Raw genomic sequence first — 25043 nt, forward strand, 5'->3', positions numbered from 1 at the left:
CTACGCAGTACATCAGAGTTGGGCAAAAGCAACGGAGAATGCAAGATCTCCGTTGCTTTATCTCGCTATGTTAAATGGGTTTAACATAGCGAGACAGCTTTAAAATAAGCAACGGAGATCTCCGTTGCTTATTTTAAAGCTGTCTCGCTATGTTAAACTCATTTAACATAGCAAGACAGGTTTAAAAAAAAAGCAACGGAGATCGCAAGATCTCTGTTGCTTTTTACACACTGTGTCACTATGTTAAAGGAGTTTAACACAGCGAGACAGCTTTAAAAAAAGCAACGGAGATCTGCGTTGCTTTTTTTAAACCTGTGTCGCTATGTTAAACTCTTTTAACATAGCGAGACAGTGTTTTATACTAACGGAAAAAGTCCGGGCGACCGGACCTTTTTCCGTTAGTATATTGAGGGATTTACAACGGGCACGCTGGTTGGGCTGGCCAATCAGCGTGCACGTTTTAGAGGAGGCATTGTATAATTTCTAATAATCTATAGGCCTCTTTAGCCTTGATTCCCAAGCCTTGTACAATACAAACAAAATGTGTTTGTAGTCAAATGCACTGCACATTCTGGTCTTATCAGTAGTCTTGACTGAAGATTATTTTCACTGACTGAAAGTATAGTCATTAAAGCTGTATGCACACTGTGAAGGCCTGCTTTAATACGGCTTCATTTCTAGACTTATGGCAAGAGAATACCTTATCTTACAACTCCTCCTGAAGATACCTGAATACACACATGTATCTTATTTTTGTAGTTACTTTAAAATATGAAACAACAGTTGTCTCTGAAGTTACTAAATAGGATTTTCTTCTGTAATTATTTCATAAATCTGTTAATATGGTCTGTGAAGTATATGTTTTCTTTATCTTGTAAATAAATTTGCAATTTTAATTTTGACCACTGCACTTGTGTCCTGTAGCAGGTCTGTTTGTAACTGAAATTGATGTGACTGCTTTAATCAGTGCATTATTTCCTAATTTCTTTACAGTAAACAACAAAATATTGTCATTTTTTTCAACATTAAACAATGACACATAAATATATCAGGTTTGGTGCTGGACTACCATACCCTCCTTTTTTATAGAATGAGCAACAACACTGACTTGTGCTATGGTATGCGTTTCTTATAGGTTCATAGGTAGGTACTAGGCGATTAGCCCAAGGGCCTACGTAAGCCTAGCCAGCAAGGTTCCATAGCTTACGCCACCCAAGAAAGTTATTTTCCTGTGCCACTGTCCAGCAGAGACACAGATGTGATCCCCGGCGTGTATTTCCTATTTCCCATCCACTCATCAAGATTTTTCTTGAAGAGTGCTAATGATGAACTTTGCTTGACATAGATGGGTAGCTTGTTCCAGAGTATAGGAAGTCTTCTTTATTTTGTTCTGAAACACCATTAATAACATTGACTTGAGATAAGATATGCATTTATTCTTTATTTTGCCCTGAATCAGTATATCATTTATGCTGGTGTTTACTTTATCAAACTGATGAAACTAATCAAAATCTACACTCTCATCCCTCTTACCCTCCCTCTTCATTGCAATATTTGCACTGGCTTCTGAAAACAATAAACTAAAATTTATTATATTCTGAACATCTGTATTTGAAATATGATGCACTTGCGACACTGCAAATGTTTACTTTGTCTGGTATGTAAATCTGCATGTTATGTACACTGTGTTGATGTAATACCTGTAATATCTGATTTGTGTGATTTGAATTGATGTAATATCTGTAATACTGTGACTTAACTGTATTTTGAATTACATGTAAACTAGAATTCATTACATTCTGAACATTTGTATTTGAAATAACATGAACTTGAGACATTATAAATGTTGGTTTTGTGTCTTGTCTGGAAATCTGCATGTTACATGCACTACATGTGTTTTTCTGTATCTGCAGTACTGCGACTTAACTCTGTATTTTGAATTACATGTGCTGTAGCATTTACACTGATTTCTGAAGATTGTAAACAAGAACTTGTGTCATTTAAGTCTGAAACCATACTGACAGAAGTTGACTCATTCTGTGAATCCTGAGAAAGTGTTGCAGTCTGCTTCTGTGATTTAACCCTTTTGAGTCTAGAAAGATTTAACATTCCTTAACTAATAATGTTGAAATTTAAACTGACACTTCTGGAATACCATTTTTTATATTGCTTTATCCAGTTTCTAACTTTAAACCTCACATTTCCTGGTGACTTTACCATAGAAGTACTGTTTGAGATATTTATACCATTTACATTTACTGATGTATTTAAACCTTTCTGAGATTTACTGTATGACTTAGTTAGAAAATGTATTGTAAAAAAATGAATACTTACATAATGAAAGCTGAAGTTGCTTTAAGAAGGTGGCCTGGCGTTTTACAGCTTTTTTTTCTTAACTTTGCATTCTTTCTTCGCTATGTGACATCACACTGGAGACTTGAAAGTCTGGTGTTTCTTTGCAGATGGTGACGTTTTTTGATATGTTTCTTTTAACTGGATAATTTCTTTTACACAGTTATCTTGGAGATTCTGAAGTTCTTTGAGACTTTACTGTAGATTTTTTTGAAGTAATGTTCTGAAGGAACACTGCTGAAGTTGTTTGATATTTTTCCATTTATTTTCTGAAGTACTGCTGCTCTGTTGAAGTTCTTTGAGACTTTACTGTAGATTTTTCTGAAGTAGTGTTCCAAATAAACACTGTTGCTCAGTCTTAGAGACTTTACTTTAGATTTTCTGATGTACTGCTGCCCTGTAGGATACATATAGTCTGACTGCTAATTCAAGGTTGCTATGGGGTTTGTGACTTTTATAACTGAAAATATTGTCCCCCCATCAGTGGTGGCTCCCATTGAAAGAATTGATATGACTGTAAGATATTGATATGAACTGAAAATAACCAAAAGAAATTGGAATGAGCCTAGAGTGAACGTCTTTATCTGTTAATTACCTAAACGTGTGCTGAACAGGTACCAGTCTCTCCTTTATGGGCCAGATCTTCTTGTACCTTTGAGAATGAAGTCCACAAATACTCTAGTTCAGTTTAGAATGCTTTATTATGTACAGTGGAAGTAGATGTTAACAATATCCAAATACTGTCTCCAATAACAGTGCTGATAGATATAATATGTAGCCTCTGCAGTTATATTCTTCATATTCCTTTCCTCCTGAATAGTATAATTAATATTCTGGAATGCTGGATATTTGACTTGGCTTTTGTACTCATACCTGAGTGTGTGTACTGCAATGACTTTCTGCATATCAGTCCAAAAGAACTAACTTAACTAACCATGTCTGAAGTATTTTCTAATAATCTATGTGCCTCTTTAGCCTTGGTTTCCAAGCCTTGTATCATACAAACAAAATGTGTTTTTACTCAAATGTACTGCACATTCTGTTCTTATCAGCATTCTTGACTGAAGGCTATTTTCCCTGAATGAAAGTGCATTCAGTCAAATTGTATGTGCAATGTAAAGGCCCGCTTTAATATGGCTGCATTTCTAGACTTAATGCAAAGAGAATATTGTATTTTTGTACATGTAAATGATACCTGATCTTACACACACATTTATTTATTTTATTTATTTTTCATTTGTTTACCAGGAGTGGCTGACTGGGCTGGAGGCCCTTTTTCAGCAGAGGCCTGGGGAGAAAATCTCCAAGTTATACAATGAACAGATAGCAAAAAACAATTTATACAGAAAATATGAATATCAACAACCATTCTAAAAATACAAAAATAGTACAACCATTTATATAAAGATCAGAGATAAAGGTAGTTGGGTTAAAAACAACACAGAACAGGGAATGTGTTTAAGGATGGTTAAAAAATAGTCCTGTGACTCATATCTTAACAAGACATTCATTCAATAAAAGTAAAAAATTGCATGTTAGTTTAGTTATGAAGATCATTTTTGTGCCTTAAACAAAATTGCAAGCTTGAACAGTTAAAATAATTGCTTTGTCCCTTATATCAAAGTAGTATAATAGACAGTGTCTTAATGAATCAGCCTTTCTTTAGGAAGAGAAGAGTAGAAGCTATTAAGACATAGATATTAGATATTGGTACAAGAGTTGACTGGAGAGGGGTGAACAGAGTGTTCATTCAGGGGAAGAGCAGGAGCATAGCCAGTTGTTTAGGTCATTTTTGAGGAGTGTTTTGAATTTTTTTTGTATTAGTGGTGTTTATGATTTGTTGTGGAATCAAGTTCCAGATCTTGGATATTTTGCACAAGAAGAGGGATTCACCAAAGCTGTTATTGACTTTTGTGGTTATTAGTAATCATTTATCAGAGGATCTTAAAGTTCTATTGTTGAAGTGTTGCTGTACTAGGTTTTTGAGAGCTGGGCAGTTGTCTGGTTGGTGGATGATAGAGTGGGCGATGGTTAGTTGGTTTAAATGAAGGAGGTTGGGAAGTTTAATCCAGTTTAGTTTTTGTAGTGCAGTGGAGTGATGAGTTCTATTTGGAAGGTTACGGGAAAATCTAGCTATTTTGTTACAGCAGGCCTCAAGTTTGTTTAGGTCAATTTTTTTAGATAAGCAAAGATGGGGGAAGCATATAGTAGGGTGGAGAGGAGATGTGTTCTGGCTATGGTCTGTCTGGTGGTATTGGTGAGAAAAGGTTTTGCTCTATAGTGAGTTCCAAGTTTAATATGCACCTTTTAAATGGTTAAAGCCAAATGTTTATTGAATTTTAGTGAATTATTGATTGTTACCTCCAAGAGGTTTTGTGTATTCTACTGATTTTATCTTGTTATTGTTAGACAAAAAGATACTGAAGGGGGATTTAGTACCTTGCTATTTGCCTTTAGTAAAGATCATCAGTTTAGTTTTGTTTGGGTTGAGTATAGCTGATGAATAGGCAGGTATTTTTCTATGTCAAGGAATGTTTTTTGCGTTATTTCCAGGAGTTTGGGAAGAGTTGGAGCTGAGCATATAAGGAAGGTGTCGTCAGCGTATTAGTAGCAGTGGATAGTTTATTGGTGAATATAGAGAAATGTAGTGGAATGAGGATTGATCATTGAGGAACACCCACTGAGACAGGCAGAAGGGGAGAGAGTGTGTTTTGCCACTTAACTGCTTGCTGTCGGTCAGTTAAGTAGCTGTAGAACCAGGCTAATGCTGTTTGGGAGAGGTTTATGGAAGCTAATTTATTTACCAGTTTTTGATGTGGTACTGTGTCACAGGCTTTTGACATGTTGAGGAAGACGGATGAGACTAACAGGCCATTATTTTTAAGCTGGTTGATGGTACCAGTGAAGCAAATTAAGGCTGTTGTGATGCTATGCTTTGGTCGGAAACCATGTTGTGAGTTTGAGATAAGGTTTTTCCTTAATAGGTAGTCTAGGAGTTGCTTATGAATGCATTTTTTCGAGGAATTTTGTTAATGAGGGTAGAATGGCTATGGAACGGTAGTTAGATAACTCTGTTGATAGGCTGCCTTTGTGCAATATGATATGATATGAGATATTTTCCACAGTTTAGGTGTTTATTGCTCTTGACAGACTGATTAATTAGAATGGAGATGAGGCAATTGTGTCAGCTGCTAATCTGAGACATTCACTGGGGAACTGGTCAGTAGCAAGAGTGGTAGGTTTTAATTTGTTAAGGAAGAGTCTTATGGTATTGGTTTGAACTGTTTTGATAGTGAATGTGTTGAGGTTTGGGAAGGTGTCCAAAGGTAGTGTTAGGAGTGATTTATTGTTGAGTTTTACCATAGACAGAATTGAGTTTATAAAGTGGGAGTTAAATTAGGATGTAATACTGTCAGAGGAGTTAGGGTTGGTGGGTGATGGGGTAGTAGTTTGGCCTGGGTTTTATAATTCCCCAAAATTTCTGAGGGTTATTTTTGTGTTTTTGTTGTAGTGAGGTCTAGTAAGTTTTTTTTTTGTCTTTTTTGACTTTGTTTTTTTGCCTGGTTTCTTAGTTATCTATAAGTAAGCAGGGAGGATTGGGATATTGTTTCCTTATATTAGGACCAGGCTCCATTTCTGTTAAGAAGTTGCTTGGTGTACTGGGAAAGCCATGGAATTTGTTTTGCTTTAACTCATGTTTTTCTTAGGGAGGCAAGATTATTTAGACTATTGAGGAAAGTTTGACTGAATAAGTTGTACTGAGTCTAGTGGGAGCTGTTTTAAAGGGGACTAGTATTGTTGCAGGATTTTAAATAGGTTGGGACAGAAGTCTCTTTTGTTCCATATATGTTTATAAATATTTTTTTGGAGTGCTAGATTGGTGTCAAACCAGGTAGGTGGGCTTGTGGTCACTCAGACTGTCTGGAAGGCAGCCTGTGTGTTGGTAAAAGCTGCGCTTATTTGTCAAGGTTCAGTCAAGGATAGTTTGCTTGTTATTTTTTTGTTGACTCTGGTTGGGGTAGATATCATCTGGGAATACCCATATAAGTTGATAAAGTTAGTTGGATTTTAGGAAAAGCAAGTATTCCAGTCCAGGTTAAAATCTTCCATAATAATAGTTTCTTGGTTAAATGGAAATTGCTATCCAACTAAGAAGGTTTTCAGTTTTGGACTGATTATTACTTGGTGGAATGTACACTGCAATAATTATTAAACGTTTATTGGGGTTGAGTTCTAAGTGAGAAATTAATAATTCAGAGTCGGAGGGGTCTGGTGGGACATGGTCAAGGAGTAATATGTTTAATGAGTTTCATATATAATGGCTATTCCACCTTCTCACTTATGTAATCTATCACTTCTGAGTAAGTTATACTCTTTTGGGATGATTTTGGTGTCTTTTATATGTAGTTTAAGCCATGTTTCAGTTAGTACAACAATTTCCAGAGAGTATAAGGCAAGGGTGGCATGGTATTTGTGAATCTTATTTGGTAAGTTTCTAAGGTTCATATTTAAGAGTAGAAGGTTGGTAGTACTGTTAGTCAGATATGACATGTTTTGAGTGAGGGGGTTGATGGTTGAGGGAGGAGCTTGTACTAGAGTTTGGGGGCCTAGGTTGGGATGTATATCACTGCTTAGTTTAAGCTGTAGTGGTTTTTGCTGGAGTTGGTGGATGATTTTAAGCAACAGTTTTGTTATTTTGTGTAATAGGCTTGGTGTTACATTAGTGTGGGCATATCTGAAACTGTAAAATTCTGTAATGGAGTAGTTAAAGAAGTGAGAGGATATAGAAATATTTGTTAAAGTGGGTGAGTGATTAGGGGGGGTCAGAATTTGGTGAGTTGTTGTGTGTTACTTTTAGATTATGATAGGAGGTACTATGGTATACAAGTATAAGTAAGCTAAGTAAGATGGTGTGGCTAAGTAACATGGTGATTATATTAGGCTGCTAAGGTGAATGGAGTGAAACTTAAGTAGTGTTTGTGATATGGTGTGTTGTAATAGTTTTAGGGGAGGAGACTCAGAGAGTCTGACTAATAAGTGAGGTGGTCTGTAACTGGATAATTTTGTTTGTGGATGTGGTTAGAGCTTAACTGTAAGTGTGGTTGTAGTGGGGGTAAGTGGAAATTGGGGGTAGGGTAGGGGAGCAGAGTGAGCCCGAGCATAGCAAGGTCTAAACCAGAGATCGTGATGTACAGAATAGAAAAAACAATCAGTGAAGCTGGAAGTACTGGCAGGTAAACACAGGGTTACACTTATGCAAAGAAATGTGAGCAAAGTCAGCAATTAACATATTAAATGGAAGGGGATGTAAGGTAGAGAACTCTGGTACTGAAGACAAGTAGCTAAGGTCACAGATTTAAACATAATTCTGGAAGAGAGACTAGAATAGAAGGTAATGGTGGGGTAGAATAACTGGGTAGAGACAAGAGAGAACAGAAACAGAAGGGGTAGAGCAGGAGTTTGGCACTATCTTCATGCTGCAGGCAGTGTTCCATTTTGAAATCAAAGTGTTTCTTTCTGACCATGTTTAATATCTCATTTTGCTTTTACAGTTCTGTTTTTTAGTCTCAGGATATTGCAGCAAAATAGAAAAGTATAAAATTAGGCCAGTTAATAAAATCTTAGCAGACAACAAGTCTGCAACCACTAGTATGAACCCATCTGACCAAATCGTAGATCAGGTAAATGCTCCCTACTGGAGCTTACCTGTAAGTAATATCCACAGTCCATCTCCTCTCTATAGATACCCTAGCTCCCAAGTCACCACTGCCCCATCTCCTTCAGCTTTATTTTCCCCTCTCAAAAGCAACCACTAACAAAATCTCATTCTATACAAAAATAAAAAATAGATTCAATAGAGTGGTTCAAAGCCACCTAAACTAAACTGACTGGTCTCCAAACTGTCATAACCAGAATCACTCACCAGCAATCTAAAATCCATTCTATTAAACCTTCAGAAATACATACTTTCCACTAATAGCCTTGTTGCTAAAAGCACAATTTCACCTCCGTTAAATCCAAAAAAAGAAGTTATGTACCTACCATAACGTTCCATGTTAGTTGTCTTCATCTCACCTTCTGTCTTGCTTGTTGGAATCGGAGCTGATCCTCAGCTCCAACTCGGCCATCTTCTATAGCTGGAGAGCTGTTTACTGGCTTGAGGCTACCCCTTATCCCATGATGCCTAGCACTAGCTACCCAGATCTTGTTTGATATAGCTAAACCCAGCCATAGCTATGGAATGAAACCCCTCCAAACAGAGGGTTAAACCCTACCTGTTATAACCTCTAAGTCAGTAGAGGAAACAAACCAGAGAACACTCAGCCAGTGAAACTTAAACTCCTCTCAGTCCAATAGGCTAGGGGGATGGAGGGGGGATGCAAGAAAGAAGGCAAGATGAAGAAAACTAACATGGAACATTATGGTAGGTACATAACTTCTTTATGTTAAGTTGTTTATCTCGCCTTCGTTTCTTGCTTGTTGGGACAGTGTCCCTAGCACCTACGATCCTGGGTGGCTCATTGGAACAGACTCTTCAGAACAGTGGAACCAAAGTTAGCTCTACTCCTGGAGACCATGTCTAACTTGTAATAAGAAATAAAGGTATGAGGATTTGCCCACATGGCAGTGGCACAGATAGAGTCCATGGGCAACCTAGACTGGAAGGCTACAGAGGTGGCCAAAGCCCTAGTAGAATGGCCTTTCAGTTTGGTAGACAATTCTTTGTTTCTTAGTTGATAGATGACGGTAATAATGTGAGACAACCACCTGGACAGGGTCACTTTGGAGACTGGAAGACCCTGTTTGCCTCTAGCATAGGAAAGGAAAAGTTGATCCGACTTTCTTATATCCTTTGTTCTATGCAGGTAAAAACGCAATTGTCTATGAACATCCAAAAAGTGTAATTTGTATTCTGCCTTGTTGGTGTGGTTAAGGAAAAACACAGGAAGGTCTATGGATTGGTTTAGGTTATATTCTGAGCAGATTTTCAGAAGGAAGGAGGGATTATTTCTCAAAGCAACCCTGTCCTTATGAAAAACTAAGTACGGAGAACGAACACTTAGTGCCTGAAGTTCCGAGACACGTCTGGCTGAGGTAATAGCTACCAGGAAGAGAGTTTTCCAAGATAGAAACTTAATGGAGCAGGATGCTTCTGGTTCATAATCAAGGAGGTTAGTACCAAATTAAGGTCCCAAGGAGGAGGGGGATCTCTCACTGAGGGCCTAAAGAGAGTCGTCCCTCTGAGGAAGGCCTTACAGAGCTTATGAGAAATAATGTTTAGATAAGAAAACCCAACATGAAAGTTAGAGATGGCCGCTAGTTGAACGCTGATTGTGGCAGAAGTGGACCCAGAATGAAAAAGCTCTGTTAGGAATTCCAAGATTTCGTGAACTGGGGCTGAAAAGGGATCTATGTTCCTAGCCTCCGCCCAACAAGAGAAACATTTCCATTTGCTAGCATAAGTCTTCCTAGTAGCGGATTTGTGAGAGGAGACAATAATCTCACGCACGTCTGGGGAAATGCTGGGAAGCCTGGCTAGGGTTGAAACTGGATCAACCAAGCTGTGAGCTGGAGTGTTTGGAGGGATCGATGCAGCTCTCCTGATTGATGAATCAGCAGGTCTGGAATAGGATCCAGAGTCCAGGGCTGCTCGAGGAGGTAACAGTGCAGGAACGGAAACCATATCTGTCGAGGCCAGTAAGGGGCAATGAGGATCATTTTGCAACCCAATGATATAGCTTTCTGTATGAGTTTGGGTATAAGAGGGAATGGCGGGAAGGCATAAAGTAGTCCCTGAGGCCAATCGTGGACTAGAGTGTCTCTGGGAGGGTGACTGGGAAGCGGTAAAAGGGAGAAGTAGTTGCTGCATTTGGTGTTGAAGGGGGTGGCAAACAGATCGCAGCAAGGCTGTCCCCATTTGCGGAAGATCAGATCCGCAACTACCTGATTCAGAGACCACTCGTGAGGCATGACAATAGCTCTGCTGAGTCTGTCCGTTATGACATTGGACTTCCCAGGGATGTGCATCGCAATCAGAAATCGTTGGGAGGAAATCGCCCACTGCCAGAGTCTGAGTGCTTCTCGACATAGGGGGTAGGACCTGGTTCCGCCAAGCTTGTTGATGTACCACACTACTGACATGTTGTCCATTTGAATTGCAATGGTCCCGGAAGGGAGGGAGTCCTGAAGTGCTTGCAAAGCTAGGAGCACGGCTCTCGTCTCCAAGACATTTATGTGCAGATGGTACTCGTGAGGCTGCCAAGTGCCGTGGACTGTCCTGCCCTGATAATACCCCCCCACCCTATCAGTGAGGCATCCATGGTCACTGTGGCAACTGGAGGAGGCTGGATGAATTGTCTGCCCTGAGACACTAGTGGGGAGACCATCCACCAGGAAAGGTGCCTTTTGCATGTTTCTGTAATCCAGATCATGTGAGACATGGGGAGCTGTTGAAAGGACCACTGTGTGAAGAGAAGCCAATGACGGATTCTCATGAGAAAACGGGCCAGAGGTATCAGAAGAATTGCCGCTGCCATAGAACCCAGAGTTTGAAGGACCAACCTGACTTGCACCCTTTTGCATTGCATGAGGATATAAACTTGCTGCCGAATTGTGGCCACCCTGTCTGGCGGTAGCCTTGCGGACATACTTCTTGTATCTAAATCTGCTCCTATATAGGTAATAGATTGACAGGGCAATAAGGCAGAGTTTTCGAAATTTATAGTAATGCCTAGCTGGGCACAAATTGTGATTGCATAGTCCCTGGCTTGAAGGAGTTGATGCCTGGTAGTAGCAGTAAGGAGCCAGTCGTCTAGATATGGAAACACCTGGAATCCTTGATGCCTCAGGTGAGCCGTGACTACTGCCATGCATTTGGTGAACACCCTGAGGGCTGTGGTGAGACCAAAGGGCAGAGCTCTGAACTGGTAATGACTGGTCCCCAGCCAGAAGCGAAGGAATCTCCTGGAGCACCTGTCCATTTTGATGTGATAGTATGCATCCTGAAGATCTATTGAGCACATCCAATTGTCCTGACCCAAAAAGGGTTGAATGGACTGTAGCGTGACCATCCGAAACCTTGTTCTTTGAACAGACTTGTTTAGTCTGCTGAGATCCAATATTGGTCTCCAGTCCCCTGTCTTTTTTGGTACCAAAAAGAACCTTGAGTAAGTTCCGGATCCGAATTGGTTTGCCAGGACTTCCTGGATGACTCTTTTTTCTAGCAGCCTTGAGACTTCTATGACTGCTTGGGCCCTCAGATTGGGTGGAACATCTGGAAGGGATTTGCTTGACGGTAAGGGGGGTTGAAAGAAGGGAATTATGTAACCTCCGGGATATGATTGAGTGTACCCATTTGTCTCACGTTAGGTTTTGCCAGGATTTTGGGTACAGTGAAAGTCTTCCCCCGAATGCCTCCAGAGGCGGACAGCCGGGCAACCCTTCAGGGATGTTGGAAGTGCTTGTCAGAGAAGGATTTTCTGCTGCCCTGGTTCTGCGGACCCCCTCTGCTCCAAGGGCGGCATCTGTTGTTGTTGCTTCCTCCTCTGCCCCTGGAGGAAAAATCACTACGTGTGTCAGGCGAGGCTCCCTGGGATTTCTGAAACCACATTTTACCACTCTTCTGACCTTTGGGATATGGTCTGGAAGGAGTGGAAAAACAGACTCCCACGGCAGAGAGAGTCTTGCCTTCCTGTTCACACCTAGTGAGAGTGTCTTTCACCTGTGGTCCAAAAAGAAATGAACCGTCAAAGGGAGTGTTACTGAACGACACTCTAAAAGGTTCCACAAAATTACACAGCCGCATCCATGTGTGTCTCCTGAGGGCCACGCCTGTACCTGCAGCTCTACTCGTGCCATCGGCTGCATAGGAAATAAGCTTCATGGAGGAGTTAACTACCGAATTAAGAGTCGCCAGCTGAGAAGCCACTTTAGCTTGAGCCCCTTCAGCTGATGGATCCTGGAGGGAATCTCCAAGCTCTTTCAGGAGATCCCTCTGAAGCCTGGTAAAATGGCATAAGTAATTCAGCGACCTCATGGAAAAGGTCGCTGAAGCAAACATTCACTTCCCGTATCTATCCATGGTCCTAGACTCCTTGTTAGGAGGATGGACAGAGGAAGAAGTTTCCGCTAACTCCTTTTTAGTGGCTTCTGCTACCACCATGGCATCTATGGGAACACCCTTAGTAAAGAACTGTTTATCAGTGGGTGCAGTGATAAACTTGCCGGGTCTCCTCGGGGTTGGTTCCACTGTATCCGGGGCTGACCAAGCCCTTCAAGCCACCACTGACATTAGTGGATCGAAAGGCGGAGACACCCAGGAGGTGGAAGGTTGGGAACCAAACGCATCCAGGAATACAGATTCATCCTCGGTAGGGGCTAGGGCAGTCCAGTTCCCCCTCTGCTTAAGCATTTCTAGGATGTCCGAAAAGGAAACATCTTCAGAGGGGGATCTCTGGGACCCTTCCAATTTATCCAAATCCGTATCCGAAGTGACAGACTCAGGGGAGTCAATGTTCTTCCTCCTGCACTTCCTCTTCCGAGGGGGCTCCTCTGAATGATCAGGGGAGGCCTCTGAAGAAGAGGAAACACCCAATGGGGTGCTCTGGAGCGCTGGTTCCCCACGCTTGCGGTCTGGAGGAGGGGCAGAGGTTGACGCAGGCACTACAGGGGACGGAGCTAGTGGGGTCGAAAGTGGAGCTGACTCAGAGGCCAGTACACTCCTCATGACATCGAAGGCATCCCTGCCACGATGCAAAGAAGGCTCCGGTTCTGAGGAAACCAGAATCCTCCTCTGCACCGAGGGAGATGGCTCCGAGGCTGATGTAGGAGGCGAGCTCACGTGCGCTGACGGTCCGAGAGGGAGAACGAGGTTGGACAAGGGTCCGACACCACTCGCCCCCTCGGAGCTGACGAGGGAGTCTCGGTGCCCAGATCCCTCGATGGATGGCACCATCGAGGGGATCGGAGCTGACGACGGAACCGAAGGGAAAATCGTTATCGGTACTGATGGTTCCACAATTTGAACCCCAACAAACTCCGGCTCCAAGCTCAATGGAGTCGGAGGAGGAACATTGATGGAAGCGGGTGGAGCCGACACCTGTTGAGGGGGGCTGGACAACATTTTGGCCAGTGCCTGCGACTTCAACAACCTATTGACCACTCTCTCCACGTCATGATCTGAGAGCCTAGAGGACCGAGAAGAGTGGGAGGATCTTTGACTGCAGTCACTCTGAAACAGGGGAGACAGAGGAGCCGAATGTATAGACTCTAGAGAAGGGGACCTCGGCCTCTTGTGGGTCCGCGACGGCTCCGAAGGTACTGGTGGAGCCGATGGGGAGGCAGTCTCCTCGGTTCCAGCCAGAACCGAAGTAGTAGGTAAGGCTTGGGCCAATGACGGCTCCGAGCTGGGAGCCGACGACTTGGTCGGTTTAGGAGATTTCACCGGCTGAGTCTTGGCCGGTGAATCCTGGGGCTTAAGAATACCCCTCTAAATAAGCTTATTTTTGTGCTCCTGCAGAACGCTTGGGCTGAATGCATGGCATACCGAACAAGAGTCCTGCAGGTGCACTGCGCCTAAGCAATAGACGCAAGAAGTGTGCCCATCTGTCAGAGACATTTTCTGACAGCATGAGTCACACTTCTTGAATCCAGACACCTTGGATTCTTTAGACATATCCAACTAAGAGATACTACCATACACTGAATTGTTTTTGGCCAAAAGGCCTAACAACAAAAACTAACAGACACTAACCACAAAAAAAAAAAAAAACACACAATATACTACTGTTAAAGATAGTTTTTTTTTTTTTTTTTAAACTAGGAAGCCTCTAACTTAAACGGCTACCTAAGAATAGAAAGAAGAAAAGACTTAAACTAAAACACTGCCTACAAGAGGGATAGAGGCAGGTGGGGGGAGGGGGAGAACTCTCTAATTTAAACGAGTTCTAAGGGAAAACTACAATTACACTAAACAACAACAAACTAGTTAGCGACTATATTTAAAACAATAAACTATCAGAAAAAAACCCTAATCTGACAGAAAAGTAGTGCAATAAAAGTTATACGAGCCTGAGCCAGTAACAACGAACCTCGCAGCTGAAGCGGCAAACAAGATCTGGGTAGCTAGCACTAGGCATCATGGGATAAGGGGTAGCCTCGAGCCAGTAAACAGCTCTCGAGCTATAGAAGATGGCCGAGTCGGAGCCGAGGATCGGCTCCGATCCCAACAAGCAAGAAACGAAGGCGAGATAGACAAACTTAACATCTGAAAGTTATGTTTAAACTCGGGCATGAAGCTTCTGCCCAACAGAAGAAATCCCAGTTACCCTTGGATCTTGCCAGATTTACAACACTTTGTAACTTTGCCATAAAATGTGTTAATCTGTAAGATGACAAATGACCATAGCCAGCAGATAAAAAAAAAATCTCTTAAATTCAAAACAATTCTGGAAGCAAGTACATTTTGTTACAGAGCATCATAACAAAACAACTCTACTTTGCCATTCCTTATTAATTAAATAAAAAACAGTTACCTCTCTTGCCATTTTAATATGCCTTGTTCTGACTCTACTCCTTCAAGAGACTTCCTTATACGCCTAACACCTGCTCTAACAGAATCACCTGCCCTTCTCAAATTCTTTTAACCATTTTATTTTCTTTGTATAAATAAAAGCAAAATTAAAGATCTCTTAACCAAATGATGTATGAACACCCTCCTGGAAATTACCACTTATAACCCTGGTTCCTTTTCATTTGTTAGAACTACCTTAAAGACCATCATCACCACATTTTCACTGTATCTCTTATATAAAATATTATACTGTCCATTTGGAAGCTTGCAGTAGCAAAGGCCTTATGAAAATAAAACCAAAACATCCAATCCAATACCACTCAAAATGAACAAAGACAAGGTATTGGACCCGGTGGCACAATAAAGGCTTAGTGGAAACAAGCACAGTAAATTCGAAATTAGCGTAATAAACTTTATTTCCACGCTTTCGTCTCAAGACTTCCTCAGAACACACCTCAGTGATACACACACACACCTTTTTATTCTATCAAACAATTAAGTAAAATTCTATTATATATTTAACTGACTGAATGATGCAATTAAAATACAAAATACAATCCACAGAATACAAAACAGCACCCAATGCATTTGGTATAAAATCATTACATGTATGCCCACTAATAGAAAATTTAAAGGAAACTTTGTGGCAGATTACATTCGAAGCTGATAAAAAAAAGGTCTAAATGAATCTATCAACATAAAATATTTTTGAAGGATAGAAGGTTAAAAGTGTGTAAATAGTTTTTTATTAGTGGGCATACATGTAATGGTTTTATACCAAATGCATTGGGTGCTGTTTTGTATTCTGTGGTTTGTATTTTGTATTTTAATTGCATCATTCAATTAGTTAATTATATAACAGAATTTTACTTAATTGTTTGATAGTATAAAAAGGTGTGTGTGTGTGTATCACTGGTGTGTTCTGAAGAAGTCTTGAGACGGAAGCGTGGAAATAAAGTTTATTATGCTAATTTTGAGTTTGCTGTGCTTGTTTTCAATAAGCTTTTATTGTGCCATTGGGTCCAATACCTTATGAAAATAAAAGTTCTACCTCTTCAGACTTCCAACTCTCAGTTCTTCCAACCATAGGGAAAGTATTATGGAATCTATCCTAGTCTCAGCTATCCCATTCTGTCCATCTCTGCTCCAGTAGTCTGTAGCATGATTTCTAGAATAGGAGAAACATTATGACTGCCATAAGTACTGTACTAAAAGCTCCTGATGTCCACCACGGCAGTAAAACTTAATAATAAAATCAAAACTTTAATAAAAAGAATATAACATAAAATAAGCAGACCTCAGTCTTCCGATAAGCGCTTTCGGCAAATAAGCCTTCCTCAGATCGTAACATTTATTTTTCATAAATGGGTTGGTGGGATGGTTAAAATACCCTTTTCAGTCTTGACTTGAAAAACAAGCATTACACAGAAAGAATAAGGCATATTCATAATCACAGATAAACATGACAGGCAATATAATCACAGATAAGCATTAAGCATGACAGGCATTAGAAAATCACAGGCAATATAAAGTAAAGGACATACACATACAAAGAGGTAGTGTCACAGGCAATATAAAGTAAAGGACATACACATACAAAGAGGTAGTGTCACAGGCAATATAAAGTAAAGGACATACACATACAAAGAGGTAGTGTCACAGGCAATATAAAGTAAAGGACATACACATACAAAGAGGTAGTGTCACAGGCAATATAAAGTAAAGGACATACACATACAAAGAGGTAGTGTCACAGGCAATATAAAGTAAAGGACATACACATACAAAGAGGTAGTGTCACAGGCAATATAAAGTAAAGGACATACACATACAAAGAGGTAGTGTCACAGGCAATATAAAGTAAAGGACATACACATACAAAGAGGTAGTGTCACAGGCAATATAAAGTAAAGGACATACACATACAAAGAGGTAGTGTCACAGGCAATATAAAGTAAAGGACATACACATACAAAGAGGTAGTGTCACAGGCAATATAAAGTAAAGGACATACACATACAAAGAGGTAGTGTCACAGGCAATATAAAGTAAAGGACATACACATACAAAGAGGTAGTGTCACAGGCAATATAAAGTAAAGGACATACACATACAAAGAGGTAGTGTCACAGGCAATATAAAGTAAAGGACATACACATACAAAGAGGTAGTGTCACAGGCAATATAAAGTAAAGGACATACACATACAAAGAGGTAGTGTCACAGGCAATATAAAGTAAAGGACATACACATACAAAGAGGTAGTGTCACAGGCAATATAAAGTAAAGGACATACACATACAAAGAGGTAGTGTCACAGGCAATATAAAGTAAAGGACATACACATACAAAGAGGTAGTGTCACAGGCAATATAAAGTAAAGGACATACACATACAAAGAGGTAGTGTCACAGGCAATATAAAGTAAAGGACATACACATACAAAGAGGTAGTGTCACAGGCAATATAAAGTAAAGGACATACACATACAAAGAGGTAGTGTCACAGGCAATATAAAGTAAAGGACATACACATACAAAGAGGTAGTGTCACAGGCAATATAAAGTAAAGGACATACACATACAAAGAGGTAGTGTCACAGGCAATATAAAGTAAAGGACATACACATACAAAGAGGTAGTGTCACAGGCAATATAAAGTAAAGGACATACACATACAAAGAGGTAGTGTCACAGGCAATATAAAGTAAAGGACATACACATACAAAGAGGTAGTGTCACAGGCAATATAAAGTAAAGGACATACACATACAAAGAGGTAGTGTCACAGGCAATATAAAGTAAAGGACATACACATACAAAGAGGTAGTGTCACAGGCAATATAAAGTAAAGGACATACACATACAAAGAGGTAGTGTCACAGGCAATATAAAGTAAAGGACATACACATACAAAGAGGTAGTGTCACAGGCAATATAAAGTAAAGGACATACACATACAAAGAGGTAGTGTCACAGGCAATATAAAGTAAAGGACATACACATACAAAGAGGTAGTGTCACAGGCAATATAAAGTAAAGGACATACACATACAAAGAGGTAGTGTCACAGGCAATATAAAGTAAAGGACATACACATACAAAGAGGTAGTGTCACAGGCAATATAAAGTAAAGGACATACACATACAAAGAGGTAGTGTCACAGGCAATATAAAGTAAAGGACATACACATACAAAGAGGTAGTGTCACAGGCAATATAAAGTAAAGGACATACACATACAAAGAGGTAGTGTCACAGGCAATATAAAGTAAAGGACATACACATACAAAGAGGTAGTGTGGTACATAGAGATAAATTATGTACATTTTGCACAGAGGTTAAATCATGTGTATATCTAACAAAGCATATACAGTAGGCAGTATTCTGATAACACTAATAACTCATGCCTGTGAAAATGTATGGAATTTGGAGCTTTCCTCCCTGGGCCTCTACTGGAAAGAGGGTTTGCCCAGTTGGACTTTGTTGGTAATCAAAGGCAAATAAACCAAAGAAAAAGTAATAAATGTCAGCACAAGTCTGTGTACTGTCCTGTGGTATGTTTTATCTGATGCTAGTAAGCATTCTATGCAGAATTTATTAGCTAGATCCTGTTGGCTAGTCAGTTTACCATTAAAAATTTAAGTGAGAAACCTTCTTTGAGTTTACAACTTTCTGCAAGTGTGCTGATTCTCTACAAAGGAGTACTGAGTGGACAGCATACTCTTCTGTTTAACTACGGTGTCAGTCCTTACATATCTCTAAACAGCCTTTGTTGCATTTTTCTAACTGGTGGTATTCAATGATTCCAGATGATTTCTCTTTTCTCCATCCTAGGGTAGAAAAGCTGCTTAAAGCTTCCCAGTGAGTCTTGGTTGCCTACTACCTCTCACCCTGCAGTCAAAGAGGGTAAGAACTTGTCTAGAAAAAATAATGTGAAATGTACAGTTTGTAAAGGTTCACATTAACACTTCTTTCAGACTAGATCCTTCTCCATTTTATGTGTTCAGCTCTCCTGTACAGGATAAGGACAGAATGATACCTTAGCTTTTTACCTGACCATGACAAATATAAAGGGCAGTTAGTGACCACTAAGTGATAAGTGAAGGTTTCCATATTTCAGATTCTTTTAGGGTATTTGATATTGAAATTTTTAGAGAAAGAGTTACTACCATAGAGAGTTTAGGCTTGGCTAGTTCTAGACTAGTTGGACTAAGTTTTGCCAATAGAGGGTTTCCATCCCCTAGGAACCAAAAAGGCCAACAATGTTAGCATTCAAATCAATGTTTAGGACAAGTTTAAGCTTTCAGCTTCAAGGTCTAGCCAGTGATAATATGACAACCTAAAAAAAATGATTTGTCAACAGGCAATTTACTGACACCAGTGGATTCAAAAAGTGTCCGCATTCATGTTAGAAAAAGCATTTTAACTTAAGTTTCTGTACGATGGGATGTCATATTCACAATGATGTGGGTCATGATTTATGAAGCAAAAGATTTTATACATGCATACACATGCACACATGCACAAACACACACACAATGTTTGTTTTAATCATTTAACATGTGACAATGTGTTTGTTTACAGTGACTCCAGTAATGTAGAAGAATAAAACCCTGACAGCGACCCAGGCACCCCAGGTTTAATTAGTGGCTCAGCAGCTTGAGAGCAAGGCAGGGGAGAATGGTCGTGCCCATCCTAAGGGGAGAGGGTGGAGTCTCATCTGGTTTTACACTGTCTCTTCAGGACACGATCCCTGATGGGGGGGGGGTGGAGTCAATAGGTAGGGGCCTATGCATAGAGGCATGTGAGTGAGTCTACCCAAGCCAGTGACAGCAGTCCATTACAGCTGCATGTGGGGGAGCACATTGCAAGTTATTTCACAGACATTAGTAGTTCCTGTGGTGATGTAGGTGCCCACTTCACCATCCAAGGGGAGGGATTAGGACCATTTACATGCAAAACATGCAGAAAAAAAGTGCTTTCATAGCTGGGATGTTGGTGAAAGCACTACCCTGCCAGAAGTTTCCTGGATGACATCCCCTTTGGACATCTCCCACCTAGGGCATCAGAGGAAATTATTCCTACCGTTAAAAAATGAATAGTCTTGAGTCTGATAGGAGGAGGCTTGATGGCTGGTAGGATGGAGGGTGGGGAGCACACAGAAAAATATTGCTCATGTAAAGCATTTATAGAAGTAAATGACTAACTACATTCTTAACATGTTACAAATTATGGCTTCTCTGTATTATCTCTAGCAATGTGTTTCTTACTTTAAGTTCATGCTCCTTAGTGCCTTTTGTGGGCACTGACTGTGCCTCCAATTTTATTGACAAAAGGCAGTCAGGTTTTCTTGTATTTCTGAAGACTGTAAAGCAGGTAGATGTGAAGGTGAATATCCTGTCCCCTGCATACACAGGCTATAAGCAGTACACGTTATGTCATTGTGCAGGGCTGGTAATGTAGTAACCTCCACATACCAGACCTTTATGCAATTCACAAAAGTGCCTACAATTATCGTGTAGATTGCTGCGTACCTTGGAAGGGTCCAAGTAGAAAGAGTGTGTAAACAAATAATAGGCAGCAGCAGCTGGAATATCTATGATTCACAGATGTGCAACTATGGAGGAAGGGGTGTACAGAAGCTTGAAATTTATAGGGTTCCAACTGAGGATTTATGGCAACAACAATAGCAGCTGAGTATCCAATGTCCCCATAATACTAATGTGCTGCTTAGCATAACAACTTTATGTCAGGTATACTCTCATCTTGTATCTGTGTCCCATTCACAACCATTGTACTACAATCTCACCCTACCATATCCCAAAAAATGATGGCAACATCATCCCACCAATAGAGGAGACACTGTCATTAGATGCATTAGTCTGCATTCTATGCAAGTTAACACTGCTTTGCAGGCAAAGTCAAAGAGGCTGATATGTCTCTGAATAGACCCTGTAGTGCCAGAAACATAATGATTAATGTTCTTATGCAGTGTAATTCTGAATGCAGCTGAAGGGTCACTTACACTTTTTGTTGCTTGGATAACATATTTCTTAAATAACAAAAATGTAGATAGACCTAGCAGTCTAAATAAATGCATTATCCTTAATAATAAAAATTGATGTTTCAACAAATTATATATAAAATGATGACTGTTTCCCGTTGAAGTATTCCTATTCCATATTGTTAGTGGTACATAAATGATGTTGTAAGGGTTATACCTACAGTAGGATGAACTGTCTTATGGGAATGGTGGGGCAATAGTAAGGGTTTCTTTTAGAAAATTAGCTGCTTACTAGACTGCACACAAGACATACTGGGAAGCTCCCAGTTAGGGGACTATAAACTGTGCTTCTGAATTCAGTGTACCTTCTCTAGTGGATTTCCATGACATATGGAACTGATAAAATATGAATGTTGTGCTCTGGATGCATGCAGAATATGCTAGCATATAAATGAGTAAGCCATACAGGGATATATTTACTTCCACTGGAAAAGGGATATTTGCAGAGGCGCACCAACAGAGGTGTATCAATTACTCAGTTTATACAAGGTAATATCTTGCTTTCCCAACTTCTGACTATACCAGTTATAAAAGACTTGCATATCCATACATTCTGCAGTATGTGTAAATTAAGTCTTTGTAAACTGATAATATGCTGTAAATCTCACCCTTGTCTAGAACAAAGCAATACCTCACAGCTTTTATGCATTATCATCATCCCAGTTGTTCTGGTTAGGTAGTTGGTCAGATTTTTCATCATGCTATTTCTCTTTTTTTAATACAGTATAGCACTTTATACCAGAGTGTAGTAATGACTTAAGGGTATTATATACGTTACTGTGGCCATATTTTGTAAGGACTGTTATGGCAGTGTATGCCTTCCTGTGGTACTCATATAAAAACAGCCATCAGCTTGGTTTATGTTATGTATAACATCCCCCTATTACTCTTCCTATCCCTACATATGTGTGTGTGTTGCATATCCATGTATAAGTATATATATATATATATATATATATATATATATATATATATATCTTTATATATCTATGTGTGTGTGTGTATGTATATATATATATATATATATATATATATATATATATATATATATATATATATAGGTCTACTTCACATAATCAAACACCCAAATTTTTGACTTTCATATAGCCGAGACCATATGATCGAACATTTGAATGTTTGAAAATGTGAAAAAAAAAAACCTAAACAACGCTAGCAGGTGGGCAAGCCCCCCTGCACCCCCCACACCCCCCGCTACTTAAATATACCAACTCCGAGATAACACTACATTGCGGTAAAGGGAAATCTTCCCATTCCGCGCTCTATGGAGATCCTCATTCAGACCGTTCAAACTTTTAAAAGTTCGATCATATGGTCTCGGCCAAATGAAAGTCGAGCTTTTAAAAGTTCGACCTTCTGAAGGGGACCCATATATATATATATATATATATATATGTATATATGCATATATATATATATATATATATATATATATATGTGTATGTATATATGTATATATATATATATATATATATATATATATATATATATATGTGTGTGTGTGTGTGTTTGTGTGTATACATATATAATATATATAATATGTGTTACATCTATATTTGTGTGTATGTGTACATGCATATGTAATATATATCTATATATGGGTGTGTACTTATATATACATATATAAAATATATGTATATGTGTGCGTGTGTATATATATATATATATATATATATATATATATATATATAGATATAAACATAGATATACATACACACATTAAAACTCTCCAAGAGGTACTACTGAACACTATATAAAATAAAAAAACTCTAACGAAGGAAAGAAAGAGAACTAGAAAATCAAATTTCCAATTTGAGCACTTTCATTCTTTATTATTCGAACTTCATCAGAAATCTTTCATTATTCAAATATGCATGAGCGAATGAACATGAATATAATGAATATGAGTTACTGAATGGTAATTTAAACATAAAATGTTTACTCAAATGGAATAGATAGCTCATGACATCAGCATTGTGGGAGGAACTTTCTCTCTTGTGTTTTAGGCTGTTTACTTTAGAATTTTCACTCACTCGTATTTGAGTACAGAAAGATTTCTAATAAAGTTTGAATAACAAAGAACAAAAGGGCTCAACTCGGAAATTTGTTTTTCTAGTTCTTTTTCCTTCCTTCGTTAGAGGTTTTTTATTTTTTATATATATATATATATATATATATATATATATATAGAGTACTTTTCCATTATTGGGGCAACATTTCGAATGCACTAGCCCGCAATGATCGCACAGCTGTTAGCCTTGAAGTGCTTCGTTAGTTATTTCAGTTGTTAACTAGGTAGAACACTGATCCATAGCGACCATTTCAGTGTCACCATATGACTTGCACAGGTATTTCCGTTTATACCATATGTTACAAAAGTTAACATATTCGGTACTTTGGTATTCATTAGACTATTTGAATTTATCTTTTCCTTACAGATTTCAAGTATGCATATTAGTTTTATCTGCTTCCTGGATCAGAACCAAGAATGCAAAGGTATTGGGCAACTTTTCAACATATGCTGAAGTGTAAAACTCTGAAAAGGTTTCTTTTCCTCCATTATTGCCACAAAAACAATTTGCAATATGAAACACAGGATAATTGCAGTGCCCACAGCTGTGGAACATGCCTGGTAAAGTACTTGACTGCGATTCACGTCTCACAGCTAGAAATAAAATTACAGCAATAGTACCCGGTGCTTATTTGAAAATGTTACTTACTTATATCCCCCTTCAAACAAAACAAGAATATCCACATTGAAAGCAACAGAGAAGTATTGCTTCGCACATCCCGACCAATGCCAATCACTCTGATGTAATATATTCTCAGGGCACAGTAACCTCTTTCAACAATTAATAGGATAAATGATGTTTAGGAACCCATACTGTTGTTTTCCAGTTACTGCAACCATTTACATATAACAGAACACATCTAAAATGCAGAGCTCAATGATCGCACAGCTGTTAGCGAAGGTTTGGATTACTGACCTAATGGTTTCCTTCGTGGTTCATGGTTCCTGATTTTTTTTTTTTTTTTTGGTGCACTTGAGTTTTGGCATGTCTGGAATACTTACTATATATGTTGCAGCTTGAACAGTCATATGACTTGTCGTATGCATACCTCTCATCATGTAAGCTTAAGAAATCTGGACAATGCCAAAAAATAACAAGGTAACAAGGGGACAGATTTTAATTATTGCTCATGTCAACGTAGAACGTTGTTAGAATAAATGATTTTGTATTAGCATCCACTTTTGAAGGATATGAAGAGGAAGGCTGAAACACGAACGTCTGTCATTATTTGGTGACATAAATCCCCAGAGATTTGCCAGAAAAGCCCAAATTTTATGGGAACACACCACACATATCTGACCAAATTATGGACATTTTTCGAAAATCTAGGGAGTTATGAGGTCTAACAGCTGTGTGCTCATTGCAGGCTAGCGCGTTCCAACTGTTGCCCTGATAACGCAAAAGTACTATATATATATATATATATATATATATATATATATATATATATATATACATATATATATATATATATATATACATATGTGTGTGTGTGTGTGTGTGTGTGTGCGCGCGTATGTGTATCCATATCATTTCTATATATTTAGATTTTTTAAATGAACTAGGACTGTCCATACCCCAACACATAGCACACTCAGTGGTTGGATGCTAGTCTGGCAGTTAACACAGAGGATTAAGGCTATGAGCTGTTAACGAGCTACTTTCTGTGGTGCAGGGTTTGAGTCTCTCAACCTCCATTTGTCTGCTGTGTGACCTTGAGCAAGTCACTTAACCAGAGAGTCCATTGAAGCAACTGCAAGTTTGGGCAAACCTCCCTAATATTCTGTTGGAGTACCTGCCCAGTAACTAACTAATTATGAATTATTATGGATGTGGCTCAGGTACTTAATGCTGTCCTTTCTCTTGACTTGATACATTAGGTCTAGTAGTAAGTTAAAATAAATGCTGATGGCATGCTCCTTGAAGTGTTCGTATAAATCTATACTTTATCATTTCTGTATGTT

This window comes from Protopterus annectens, chromosome 9.part0 (genome assembly GCF_019279795.1).
Source record: "Protopterus annectens isolate FY-2018-M chromosome 9.part0, PAN1.0, whole genome shotgun sequence".
NCBI lineage: Eukaryota > Metazoa > Chordata > Ceratodontiformes > Protopteridae > Protopterus > Protopterus annectens.